The following is a 13,814-nucleotide window of genomic DNA, read 5'->3' on the forward strand; positions in this document are numbered from 1 at the left end:
TACTTTGTAGCTGCTTTCTCCATTTCTGCCAAGATGGAGGGGGAAAGGCAGGGCAGTCCAGAGGTCATAAAAGATATTCAAGAAGCATAAAAAGAAAAATTTATACAGCTACCTCCAAGAAGAGATGAGACAGCATCCAAGGTTCAGATAGGCTTAACCTCCTCTTCACATCACACGCTTTTCAAAGCATGCTACCCACTTGAGAACTACTCCAATCATCATCTACTGGGAAACTCCCATTGATATCAGCTGGAGCTAGGAAGAAAATTTCAGTGCTTGCGCTGGAAGTGGAGTACTGATAGTTTCAGAACAGCTTTAACTCATACACAAGGCTATTCAGCTCCCTGAGAAAAGCCTGGATCCTTCCTCAAACACCTTTAGTTTTCTTAAGTTCAGGTTGATTGTGATGGGAAGCTATGTGTCAGGGGAAAAAATCAGACAGCCATCCTGAATATTGCTCATCCCTTATGAGGAGAAACCCCAGCTGTCCCTTGCATGCTCCTTTCAAAGCAACATCAAAATCCATAGTACAGCCAGAAGGGTATTAGGAAAATGGACCATGACACACAGCTGACACATCTGCAGCATGTGTAACAAGTGAGCATGGCACATGCAAGCAGAGATGTGCCCTGCACTAAGCACTATCCTTTGCTTTGCTTATTTAGCATGCTTGACAAGTGATGTTTTACCTCATGCTTTCCCAAGTCTTCCTGGAAGTAATTTCTCTATGTATCTCCAGAATGCCAGCAACAAGGATATGACCAAAAAGCATCAATTTTCTTGCCTTAAAATATTCAAGTTGTCTCCTCCTGTGGAAATTGTACTTAAAAAAATTAAGTTAAATAATTTTTTGTTTTAGTAGATACTTGGAAAGAATTAGCTAGTCAAAAAGATATGTCACTTTTGGCAAACAGAAGTATACACACCCACATTAAAAAAAATCATTCTGTCCTTCATTTTCAACTGTATGTCCACTGCTGAATCATCCTTTAATTACAGCTGACAATTGCACAGATGTCTCCAATGCAGTTTGCTTATAAAGACACATTCATTGCAATGAAATACATGACAGACTTCACACTTAGCAGTTGTCAACATAACTTCATTAATGTGTCTTGAGTATCCACTTGCCCACCCCCACCCACTTCAAAACCACAATTAAAACCCGCTTTTCTTCTGTCATCACATCCTCCAACAACTATCACCACTCACTCAAGTGTTAGGAAAATAAGTCACCGCTTTTTCCATAAAACCCATCAAAAATTGCTACTTCCAACAAAGGCAGTGCACAAACAAACTCAGTCACAAATGAAAGAAGCCATTTTCATTTCCCAAAGACCACATCTATTTATCTTCTTGAGCCATCCAGTTAAGTGGTATGATTCAACGATGACTAGTAGCACAAACATACATTCATGCGTTAAGTTCTGTCAAAACATTACAAAATTAGCAGAGAGCAGCTACTGTTGTAAATTTAATGATGTACCTATGATGACTGTAGCTAACAAAACAAATGTTCCAGCATTATAAGAGCCCTTTTAATACATAAATATTTCCTCTAAAAAGAAGCTTGCACACTTAGAATACATTGTCTTTATTGGGTAGAAAAGACCTAAATGTTCTGACTTTTGAATGTCAGACAAGCTTAGCTTACATATGTATAGGGTAGCAGGCCCAGTGGAGACAACAAATGGGATTCTAAACAAGAATGCCCATATTTTGTGTTTGTCTACACAGGGATTGAGACTAGGATGGAACATGTCTACAGATGGAGCCAGTTATCTGAAAACAAATGTTCACAGATTTTAGTTTTTGATTAGAGACATAAGTCAAAAACCTACTCATGACTCATGCTAAGATTAGTTTTATATTATAACAAAGAATTAAACTACTTCTTGGTGTCATTATTGAGAAGACTGATATTCAACCTGCACTCCTGAATTTTGCCAACTTTGACATAAAGGTCTTTTGACTAGGACTTGGTTACAACACTGCTCAGTCTTCATACACTCAGGAATAGAAACAAAATGTTCAACTCTGGTACCTCTTTATGAGGACTTGAACTGAGGGAAGACTCTAAGGTAGAGGAAGCAGGGTTCAGCAGGTCCTCCCTATTCATACTGGCCTTTGGATTTTGCCAGATGTTTGCACCTTTAAATACTAGACAGAGCTAAGGGTGTACTGAACCTTGTAAGGGTCAAGCCTTTGGTGACCTTCAGAGCCAGGAGAGCACTACACCCAAGGGAATATTGATGCTAGGAGCTGGAGCACCAACAGAGGGAAATTTCCCTTCTTATTCAATTTGGGCTTAGTTTGAGTCCCTCCACTGATGTCTCACTGTGCTTCTTTGCTGTCTCCCCTCTTTTGCACTGCAGACATGTGCACGTACACATCTGTAACTTCAGACCCCAGTGCCAAAGAATGTCATCCTTATTGCCACCCATGTCTCCCTATCACCAGCCATCTGAGCAGGAGCATTTATCATCACAGATACGTGTCCTTGTGAAACAATCAACGCTGTGAGAAAACTTCTTCTCTGAGTTTCCCTCTCTCCTACAGCCTCCCTTGTTTGGTGGGAAAATGGAACACAGTAAGGAAAGGAAATTATATAGCTGGAAGTTCCCCAGTAAACCTTGGAATAGTTCTTCAGTGGGAAAAAAACATCTGTAGGAGTTATAAAATCACTCTAATACCAATGATATACTAATGACATATCTGTATTGCTGGAAGTGTGTGGTAAACATTTCTTTGCAAATGTGATTTGAATGTATGTAGACAGTACTGTAAGACAAATTTGAATTCTGGCAAATGAAGACTTTCTATTACTCTGTATACTCAGTTAAGTAGAAATTCAAAATTACAGCAACATGAGAAAAAAAGCAGTCAGACTGACAAAAGTGTGTGGGGGGGTGTTGTTTGGTTTAAAATGTATTTATTTTGCAAAAAAAATCCATCTAAATGAAAAACCTTAATATGTTAACTATGATGCTGCTATTCTACCTGTATAATCAGTTTAATGTCTCTGAAGATTTAAAGAATAGTGTAGTGATTATGTGATTTCATCTTAATGCCAGCTTCAAAATGAAGGGGAAAAAATCACTTCTGTATGCCTCACAGAAACAAATAATTGCTTTAAATCCATCTTCCTTGAAAGCAAGCTGTAAAGTCTCCAGTTTTAAAACAGATCAATCTTATGCAATTTGTCTGGTTTCTAATTATTAATATAATTCATAATAAAAAGCTGGAGGGGGTAGAATTAGGTGCTAGGGAAAGATGTTTGGGCACACATCAACCACCAAAATGGATTAAGATCAGATGAAAAAGAGAGAACAGAACAGCTATTAAACTTCTGCCTCGTCTTCACTGGGGCTGTTGTTAGAAACTTGGAGTACAGCTGCACTTAATGAGTTTGTGTAAAAGCAGACATTATACAAATGGGAGAAAGTAGGAACTTCATCCAATTAGATAAGAGAATTGGCCAGCAGCCTCCAATGAACTGAAAAGCTCTTCCAACTTTAGGGATGAGAGCTAATTATAACTCTGTTTTTGTGTGTGTACAATGCTACTAAATTATTAAGAAATACTGTTCTTTCAAAAAACTATGTCATATATACTGACTTGATTATTACAGATAGAGGATTTGCCAGAGACAGGGCTGGAAAGTGATTAGCCTTGATAAAAAGAGAAGTCATTTTGCCATCAGACCTCAGGGTGCAAACAGCTTCTTTTCTTGAGTTTCTCCCAAAATTTGGGCAATCGCGTGGAATGGCAAGAATTTAAATTTCTTCCTCTTGGCACATAGGATGCAAGGAAGAGAGGCTGACATAGGTAACTATGTGCCCGTTAAGAAAGGTAGCTCAAGAGATGCTCACTGTTGGAGCTAACACCTGACCTGGGGTGTTGTTTCCTTTATTTTCCTTTTTCTTTTAAACACACAATAATATGAAGAATCAGAAATAAGCTAGATATGAATGGGCACAAAGGTTCTCACTTTTGCTTGATAACAATTAAATACCTTGTTCAGAGAGTAGACTGAGATACAGAGAAGACAAGGAAATGATGCTCCATCTTCTCCTCCTTTGCCACTCCCAAACATGCCTCCTTAACACTTACAGCGTACAACAACTACTTAGAGTGTACAACTCCCAGTAGCCATGGCCCAAACACCTTCTGGGGCTCCACAGCCAATTAAGTCCCCCAGCCAGCTCCAGAGTGTGCATCAAGTTGGGCAATTTTCAGGAAAGAAATGACATTTTATATAAGGGAAATAATGTGTGAGAGGGCATATGTGCATGCTCCTACCTGCATGCTAAGGGCAGCACGGAGGGGAAGTGAAATTAGAGAATTTATTAACTCAGGAAACAGGTTCAAACTCTGGACCTTGCTATTTTACTTCACTCATGTCTCTTTTGGAATAAGGGCTAAAAACCACTGCCAAACAATGTCACTACTTATAGCCAACACCCAGGTTCCGTGCTTATTGACAATCTGTGCACACTGTCCTTATGAGTATGAAATGTAGCTTGGTTTCTTTTCAGGACAAGGTAGAGCCACTGGGACTCCTTGACAGAAACCAGAAAAACAAGACAGAAAAATCCCAGAGCAGACAGAGCGCACTGGAAGGCTGAGACTGCTAGTGGAACTGCTGTAAACAAGGATGAAAGATTCAAATTCAGGATTAAAAATGTGAGCGGGAAGAGTCCAGAAGAGCACTGTGTTTAAATTTAGCCAAGCCACACTTCCAAATGAATATCTTTTACTTCAATCATCCTAGAAGGAAATAAAGAAATTAACTTAGATTTAAATCATCAGTAAGATAACTTCTCAAGAGACTTTCCACAGTCTTTTGGACTTTGGAGGAAGACCACCAGTGCCAGTCCTAAAACGAACAGAGGCAAGAGAGATGTTTAAGGCTCTGAAGCACAGATTCAGCATGTCAATTCTGAAATGCTAAATAAAAGCATTGGTGTCTTATTAAACAAAAAGCAAATCACCAAGAAATCAGCTTTCAGGGATCTACTGAACCGCCGCATTGTACTTGCTCAGAAAATTACCCAGCAGTTCTTTCTGAACGAAGAAATACAAATCAGTTTTGCTCAGCAAATGCAGGAGCCAAACTCTTCTATTGTGAGGGTTTCAATAGACACTCAAATAACTTTGACAGCAGCATGGAGGGGGAAGGGTGTCTCTGACCCAGTTTCTGTATTACAGCATTGCTGGATGATGGTGGTACAAGTGTTCAAAGCAGAATCTCTTTTCTTCCATTTTCCTCTCCTCCTTGCCCACCATCACTTTGTTTAAATAATCTACAGATGTATCATGGGCACAAGAATATGGTTAATTGAGCTTAATGATTGCTGGCATCTTCTTATATGCATTCAGCTGGTGATTGTTCAGCAGAGAGCCCTTTACACAGCGTGAGAGGAAAATTTGTTTTTTAATTTGGCTTTCTCATTTCATGGCCATTCTGAAAGCAGAGTTCTCATTTTTCCTGAGATCTTTGCCCAAATCCTCTTAACACGCTGTGTGAAATTTTGAAGGTCAGGCCCTCTTCACCCAGTGGAACCGAAAAGATTATTTTCTAGGCTCTTCATCAAGAAGTTTCTTGCTACTTCTCACACCACTGATCCAGGAGAAGTTTCAGCTAACTGCTCCTTTTTGTAGAGCAACAAAAGCCTAGAGAGGCAGGGAAGTGAACTACTGAACAAGTGGGTAAATGCATGAAAGAAAGGCTTCACATACCCAGGCAGCAGTGAAATGGGGACTCCACGTGTGCAGACACCTAAAGCAGGAATACCTCTTACCTTCCTGCCAGGTGACAGATGTGACAGATGAACTGGGATGAAAGCACTGAAAATCTGAGCAAGAGAGGCAAAATCCAAAGGATGCCCATAAAGCTAAAGTCACAAGTTTTCTCCCACAGTAAGGGCTGAAATTCTGAGTCTGAATATGCACAATGGAAATTTTCTCTTAAAAAACCCCTCACTGCTAGCCATGTTTCAATATGGTTTTCAACAGATCTTGAATTATTATGAACCTTTGCTTGTCTGCTTTTACATGTCACAAGTCATCACTAACCTGACAGCTCTCTGGCAGTCTTTCAAGCATCTTCAAAAATACAAAACTAATTTTGCCTTTAATGTTTTCTCTACTTCCAGCTCCTAAACCAAAATCAAATTCAGAGATTTCAAAAGAGCAGAATCAGAAACAGATTTTCACAAATGTCCCAATAAAGAAAGTAAAGAGTCACACTGCCGAAGCAAATATATTGTATTATATATCTATAAATAATAGCAATATAATTAATAAACCAATTATTTGCAACTAATTGGTATATTGGTAAAAGAAAAGCAGGAACAATTTTATGTCGGGCTGTAGGCTGCACAGTGGTGTATGCCCCAGCCAGGGGTAACCAGCCTTTGAGAAGCCCACAGATAATTCTGCTATACATAAATTATACCAGGTGGATCCCAGCACAGGTGCATGAATCTGGGGGCTACTGCGCAATGGGAAGCCAGGCCATGGAAGGAGGTGAGCCAGCAGGAATTGCTAAGGAGATCCCTATTCTACTGGACAGTAAAGCAACCAAAGTCACAAGCAGCCACTGTCATCAGCCATAAGACCTCTGCCCAGCTCTCTCCCTCTCATTTTCCTTGACTAATGAGTGTTTTCAAAGTGCTGGTGCATGTTTATTAGTGTTAAGAAGATTGCTCACACTTGCACTAGTCAGTTAAAGGACAAAAAGAAAAGACTAAGAATAGAGGGAAGCCTGAAGAAAAATGTAGTTTTATTTTTCCATAAACTATACATTAGTATTCTCATTTCATTGAAGAAACCAGGTCTCTTTCTTGCTTTCTTTCCAGCTTTTTTTGTTTGCTTGTTTTTTTTGTTGGGAGTTTTTTTTTTTTTGTTTGTTTTGTTTTGTTTTTGTTGTTGTTGGGTTTGGGTTTTGTTTTGGATTTTTTTTGGTTTTTTGTTTTGTTTACACTAGGGAAAAAGACCAGTTGGAACATTTACATTATAAACCTTATAAACCTAGCTCATTTTTGTTCTAATCCAATAAATTTTACTTCACTTTCTCAAAATAAGTATATTTTCTGCAAACACCTTGTATCATTTGGAAACTCATATTTGTTAAGAAAATAGCGGTGATAAAAATGTTTGACCATTTCTAGTGATTCCTTGTTTATGAGAATTGTGGCACTTCCCTGGAAAACGTTAGCTAGTACACTAACTTCAGTACTGTTAAGTTCCCTCAGGTGACACAACCATAATTTCCTCTGCTGCCAGAGATTTCCCTCTTGACTTTGGACTATTCACTTTGACTTTGTGTTTCTCAAATCCATCTATAAAATGGGTATAAAACTTGTACTCTACAGAAACACCATGGGCATGAAACCACTTATTACTTGAAGCTTTTGCATACTGTGGAGGAAGAAGGTATAGAATGCATAAAAACCCACTTGAATTAGGCTTTAGAAAGATGCTGGGAGGATGATGGACCTGCTGAATTAGTATGCTCGACTGAGCAAAGCAGTGTTGCTTCCTGAATAACTAAAGCCTTAAGATGCTCTTAAGCTTGCAAACAGCACTACAAAATCTCTAATGGTTACAGATAGGCAGGACTGCTGTTTTAAATCTCAGCCAGAAGACAAGAATTACTCTGCTGCTCAAAAGGCTACAAACATGTAGTGGCTCAAGCAGATCAATAGGAAAAGCAGCCAGTACCAGTGAGTAAAGACCCACAAAACAAACACCATCATTCCCAAAGCACTTGAATTTTCTCTCCAGTGGAAAAGCCAGGCACTGCTTTGCTTTGCCAATGCTATATGAAGAATTTGCTGCCTGGTGCAGTGTGTCTGTGATGTCACTTCAACATTGGACATTTGTAGCTCTACTCCTGCAACTTATAACATGTTTTCTGAACATAGCCTTAGCTAAACAACCCTTTCCCGGCTGGAATTGATCCCATTCACTTGCTGGTCTTTGACATCCCTCATTTAGGTCCAGAGTGGTCTGTTTGCCTTTCTCTGAATGTGGAAACACAAAGCCCGGAGCTGAGCTCCGCATGGCAAGGTCAGGAGCATCCCATACAGACACACATTAACGGGGAGCAGCCGAGAGCCCAGCGCCCTCCTCCTCCTCTGCCAATTACCAGCAGCACCTGGTGCCGGAGGTAGCTGTGCAGGGGGAAAAGGGAGAAAAACTGAGAAAAAGCGAAGCCGATGATTAAGGAGTAAAGAATGGCAGATGAAACTAAAAATAGTCCCCTCGGCAGTTGTAAAGGAAATTCGTTTGACAGGAGGCTGCTTCTTTTGTCGAGAGCGGTTTGTTATGCAAGAGACGATACCAACACCGGCTCCTCTTATCTGGCTTGTCAGTTTAACTGACAAAAAGGAGCAGGGTTAACATCTCTGGAACCACTGCCAGTCTCAACATTTGTTTGTTTTCATGCATGTCCGTGTTTTAAGAGGCAGCCCGGGGATTAATACCGTCCAGAAAGTGTGGTGCAAGCTCAGTTAGGCAATTCCACAAAAATCTTCAGAGTACTTACTCGTCATTAAAGGCAACAATTGAGCCCCTGCCTGCTGCTGGTTTTGTTCCCTTGCCTCCTGTTTCAGCCATCACATGGTGACCTTCCTGCACAACAGAAAACTGAATGTCCACAGGTTTTCCCATGCACAGGCAGCAGAGGACAGCTGCTCCTACTCTGCTTTTCCAGTTCTCAAGACACATGACTCAAAACGTGCAGAGCCTCCTGGATACAAGAAAATGAAAAACTAAACCAAAGAAAGTTGTTTCATTTTCCCCCCACTCCTTCCTGATGCTGAGCTTTCAACAGCACTTACACCTCTGTGTGCAAAGGTAAGAAGTAGGAAGGAAGACGCTTTAAAAGAAACTACCTTAACACCTCCTTTCTTGCAGAAGAGAAGCCACCATAAAACCAGGGGGAGAAGAAGCAAAAGTGAGGCTATCAGCAGCTTGCTGGCCAGCTGCCCGCATGGCTGCAGGTGAGTCTGTATGTTCCTCATTAAGGCGCCTTCTGGCATGCCTGAAGGCTTTTGGAGAGAGCCTGGTGGCCACGGCTGCCAATATCTGCTGGTGAAGAGGTAAGCAAATCACAGCCTGTCCAAGTTAAACAAGTTAAAGCCAGGACTTCCAAAAACTCAAGTGACCCACATAAGCTGTGCGGGAGTGAGCACTTGGGTATGATGTAGGTGCAAGGGAAAACAACTCTTATTTATCTTGTTTTCATTGGGCTTCCCTGAAGCATTCATTTTTAGACTCAGTATGCTGCACTAAACCGTGGGTTAATTAGAAACAGGAGTCTCTCCTCTATTCCTATTTTTGGAGGAAATGTTCATCAGGCAGAAAGACAGCAATGCAGAAGTTCTGTCTCCTCGGTGAGTAACTGAAATCATCCTCTCTGTCCCAAACACCAAGGTGTTTGGTAGAAAAATAAGCAGAATAAGATAAAGTGGTGGAAAATCCTGGTTGAAAAGCATATAGAAGTTTTTTACTTCAGGTTTTAAATGTGCACTGTGTTGAAATATTGTGGGCTTCTTCTGAAAATTAACTTAGAAACAACTCGATCCATTTCCCGCTCAGTGAAGAAAGACCTTGGCGGCAGATTCTGCCCTAAACCAAACCCACCTGCCATGAACTGCTCGGGCCACCGGATGCCACTGTTGCATTTCTTTTTCAGGAGGTCGAAAGAAAGAATGACAAATTGTTTGCATGAAGATGACACCTAAATTTAATACCTCTTTTCCTTCTTAACACATACAATTGCTGATATTTAGAGCCCCAGACAGACCATCCAGCTGTAAATAGCTCAGAGCTGCAAAGGAATAAGTGTTTTCTTCAGGAGCAAATGTCTGAATACCTTTTAAGGCTCGATAACTGAACCCAGCACCTCTGTACCTTCATAAATTTCTATGCACAAGAAATCTTTCCAACGACTGCCCCAAGTGTTGACTCAAACTCTGATGGTTTTGTCCACAAAATAAATACCCTGTTTTTGGATTTTATCTGTGTCCAGATGAGAAAAGAAAAACACTAGATGGGAGAGTAGATTAAATCAGAGAGAAGGCAGGCTGCTCATAATTGCTACCTCTTGTGAAAGAGCAAGAGCCCCTACCATGTTAATAAAACTTCATAAATATTTTACTAATATAAAATGGAATGCAATGTGTTCATGCCAAGAGACAGGAAAGTGGCCTGAGCTCCCAGATAGCTGCTCTTGCTGCAATTTTTTGCAATTTACAAACTGGCACACAGAATCAGAAACCCACGACTACTGAGACCTCTGGGATGGTCAAGACAAAAGCACTGCACAAAGGTCCACCAGTGTGAATTTTACAGCAGTCCAGATTGCAGAGATCTACACAAGGTCTAAAAATCCTCTGAAAGCAAATTTCAGTCCTGACGTATTTTCACATTGAAGTGGTAAATTATTACAGAAAACTAAGTATGGGGTTGCAGACAGTCTCCAAGATTTACACAGACAAGGGTTCCCCCAAGTTCAGCAAAACACAGATGGAATTTGTGAGAATGGGTTGTTAAGAAATGAGGGAGAAATTTTAATGCTAACAGTTTCTCAAATTTCAAAAGCCATTTTTGTTTTGCTCAACATTTAAGAAGGGGGAAAATGGCTTTAGCCTACTACATCTCCAATTAGGAACAGAGAAAAAGAAAATTAATGATAAGGTTTCAGATACATCTTGGGTGGCCAGCAACAGAAGAAGGTGAGGAAAGCCAGCATGAACCTGACAGCTGTGGGGATGCAGAGCATTACCAAGGCTGGTGTTACAGCTCTGTACTTCAAGCTGATGTAAATATGAAGGGGCCCACAGATAACAGCCTTTTAGGATTCAAGGCTTCAATAGAAACATCCTCACTACCTCCAGCCTGTTTTGGATGTGTCCCAGAAACTGGTTATTCCCCAGTCAGGGTCTAGATTCAGTGAGACAAAATCCCTCTCTTCAGAAAGCCATGTTGTAAAATCTCTAAATCAGAGCTAGACAATTACTCAGAAGGTGCTGGGAAGTACTCAGCCTTGTAAGAGAAACAGCTACCGACCAAACAGTTCACACATTTCCAAAGACAAAACTAAAAGAAGCTCATGGTTCCACTGCTTTTAAAATTAAGTATTTGTAACAGCACACACCAAGGATATAATATTAAATCAGTCATGACTGTTAACATTTCTTTTGCTGAAGAAATTTTTTATGTTGTGATTCTTTTTGCCATTAGCACAGAAAAAATTTGACCGCACATAACCAATTACTTCGTTCCCAAACTGAATTTACCTCCCATTCCAAAGACCAGGGATTTCAAAATCTCCTTAAGAAAGGGGAAATAAAAAGCCTTCAATCCAAATTCTTTTCTTGTTGTTTATAACAATAAACAACAGATTTCATATAAAAGCAGCAGCATAAGGGTAGAAAATAGTGTTCCAAAGCTAATTTTAGTCCTGCTGATCTCAGGCGCTTAGTGTTCCTGTCAGACTGAACAAACTCCAGTGATGCCCTGCCTGCCTGGCTGGAGAAATCTGTCCCTGGAGATCTATTTATAGCACCTTGTACCCTGTACCTAGATTGGGTTTTAGGTTTTTTGTTTTGTTTTTTTTTTCATTATGTTTTGTTTTGTTAGGCGGGAGCATGTATCCAGGACTACATTGATCCAGGACACAGATGTGACCTACTCGAGTAAATTACCGGGGGAAAAAAAATATCAAAACAGTTCACACTTCATTTTCTGCACATCAGTCCCTCTGGACTTCATCAGCTAGCCAAAATTCAGTCCCAAAGGTTATTTCTATTACAAAGAGAAATTGATGACAGAATTGAGTGCATCTTTCATACACACCCATCTGCTTACATACAACACAGCATCCTTTCACCTGCTATAATGTAAAAACAAATGATCTGATCTTTTTCCTTGGTGGTTGTCATTTAAATTTAGCCAGTACAATATCTAATCCCTTCATGATTTTCTCCTTAGAAACACAGTCCTGCTCCTACATTTGGATGTTTCTCCCTAGTCAGCATGATTTTCTCTGGCTTGTTTCACTGGTTCTTATGTCATATATAGGCAACTCTAGCAGTCATTACCTATCTTGTATTTTCTTTATGAGTCTTCAGGGGAAAAACTCTTATGTCATAGAGTTAAGGGGTTTTTTAGTGTAGATCTCACCTTGTAATTCTGTGTTGGTTGTGACCCTGTTATTTCAACTACCTGGTTCCATAATGACTTTAAGCTCTTCTAAACACTTACTTTGCCCACCAGCTTCACTGAATTTTACCCAGTCCATAATAGCATCCCTTCAGTTCCACCCAGTCTTCCAAACCAAAATGGGCCACACCTGAAACCTTTCAGGCCAGAAGGAGAAATGCTTTAACAGAACTACTAGTTATACTGCAAACAGTGGCTGTCAAGGATACTCTTATATTTCAGCCCCTACAAAAAAATCTATTACCAGCCATGACTCCTTGTGATTTTTCAACTTTGTATGAAACCTGCCCACCAGAAGAGAGATGTAATTCTTCATACTCTCCATCAAGAGTAGATATCCTCTGCTGGATGTAAATGGTGAATCGATTTCCCAAATATTTCTTATCTAGACAGGAGAACAGAGTTCATGCAGGCACCCTAATCTTTGGGGTAAAATCTGCCAAACTAGCTTAAACAACTTTTAAATAGAAACAGTTGGAATTAGAAACAAACAAAGCTACGAAACAGTAAAACACTCCTGCTGTTAGGCTGCCTTTGCTAGCCAGATGACAGCCCCAAACTGAGAAGGCATAGCAACTGATGGTAGTGGTGTCTCAAACTGCAGCTTCTCATCAGGGCTTCAGTTACAGTCACCACTCACTGCTGCAAAGAGAGGTAGCCCTCTTCCCCCATCCCTCCCCCAGTTTCTTCCCTGTGGGACATGTGCTTCTGCCAAGCCTTTGCTCTAGTGCACATTTGATTGCAGCACAAAGCAAATTCAACTCACTAAAACAGCAGAAAGTAAATTGGTTTTGGCTGGAAAGCAAGCAGAACTGGATTATTATGTGATCAAGCAAGCAGTAGAGTTGGTGCAAGACAGCAAGAAGAAGATGAAGTGTACAGCTAAAGGCAGGAAAAGCAGAAGAGGTCTAGGCAAGGTGAAAATGGTAAACAGCAAAATAAGCTGTTAACACAGCTCAACCAGAGCAGGGAATCACACTCCTACCACACTTCAAAACATGTACTTTGAGCCTTCAATATCTGTAGCTATCTCCTCATTTCAGGGACAGCAGCTCCTCCGTTACCTGTGTGTTACTTACTTTGATTTTGGATTTACTTCTGCCACGGGACTGTACTAAAGGCTACATATCTTAGCCCAAACTCACAAAGCACTGGTACCCCGAGCTTGCTGCTGTGAAAGTCCTTGGAAGGAAAGGGATTTCCTGCTCCCAGCTTTTGTGCAGGACAGTGCCACAGCATAGGGAATCTTTCCAAAGCTCAGTATTAGCTGGGCACGGTGTCATGTTAACACCATCGTCCTGTTTCCCAGGCACAGGCTGCTTTTGTGTACAGGACTGCAAAACCAACAAGCCATTTGCTGCAATTCCGGTTCAAGAGCCTGTCCAGACTCTCTCCAAAAAGAGATTATAAACACCAACAGAAGGCATCCTGAGGACACCAGCACATTGTTCCTCTGTAAGAGAAACATCACAGGCTGGCAGCAGGGCGACACAGCCCCTGCCGATGCACCAAAGGGAGGGCTTTCAGCAGAGACCAGGGAAGGAGACTGCATGCATTCAAATGGCTGTTTATCCAAA

The 13,814-nt window shown here is 40.7% G+C and overlaps 1 long non-coding RNA gene across 1 annotated transcript in view; it reads right to left on the reverse strand.

Moving 5' to 3' along the window:
- LOC134421297 (uncharacterized) overlaps window positions 1-13,448 on the reverse strand; it is a 45,834-nt gene extending 32,386 nt beyond the window's left edge. The window contains exon 1 of the long non-coding RNA XR_010028561.1: window positions 13,317-13,448. This is a non-coding gene — a long non-coding RNA (uncharacterized LOC134421297). The remainder of the gene's footprint in view (window positions 1-13,316) is intronic.
- Window positions 13,449-13,814: the final 366 nt, after the last annotated feature.

This window comes from Melospiza melodia, chromosome 1, assembly GCF_035770615.1.
Source record: "Melospiza melodia melodia isolate bMelMel2 chromosome 1, bMelMel2.pri, whole genome shotgun sequence".
Taxonomy (NCBI): Eukaryota; Metazoa; Chordata; class Aves; order Passeriformes; family Passerellidae; genus Melospiza; species Melospiza melodia.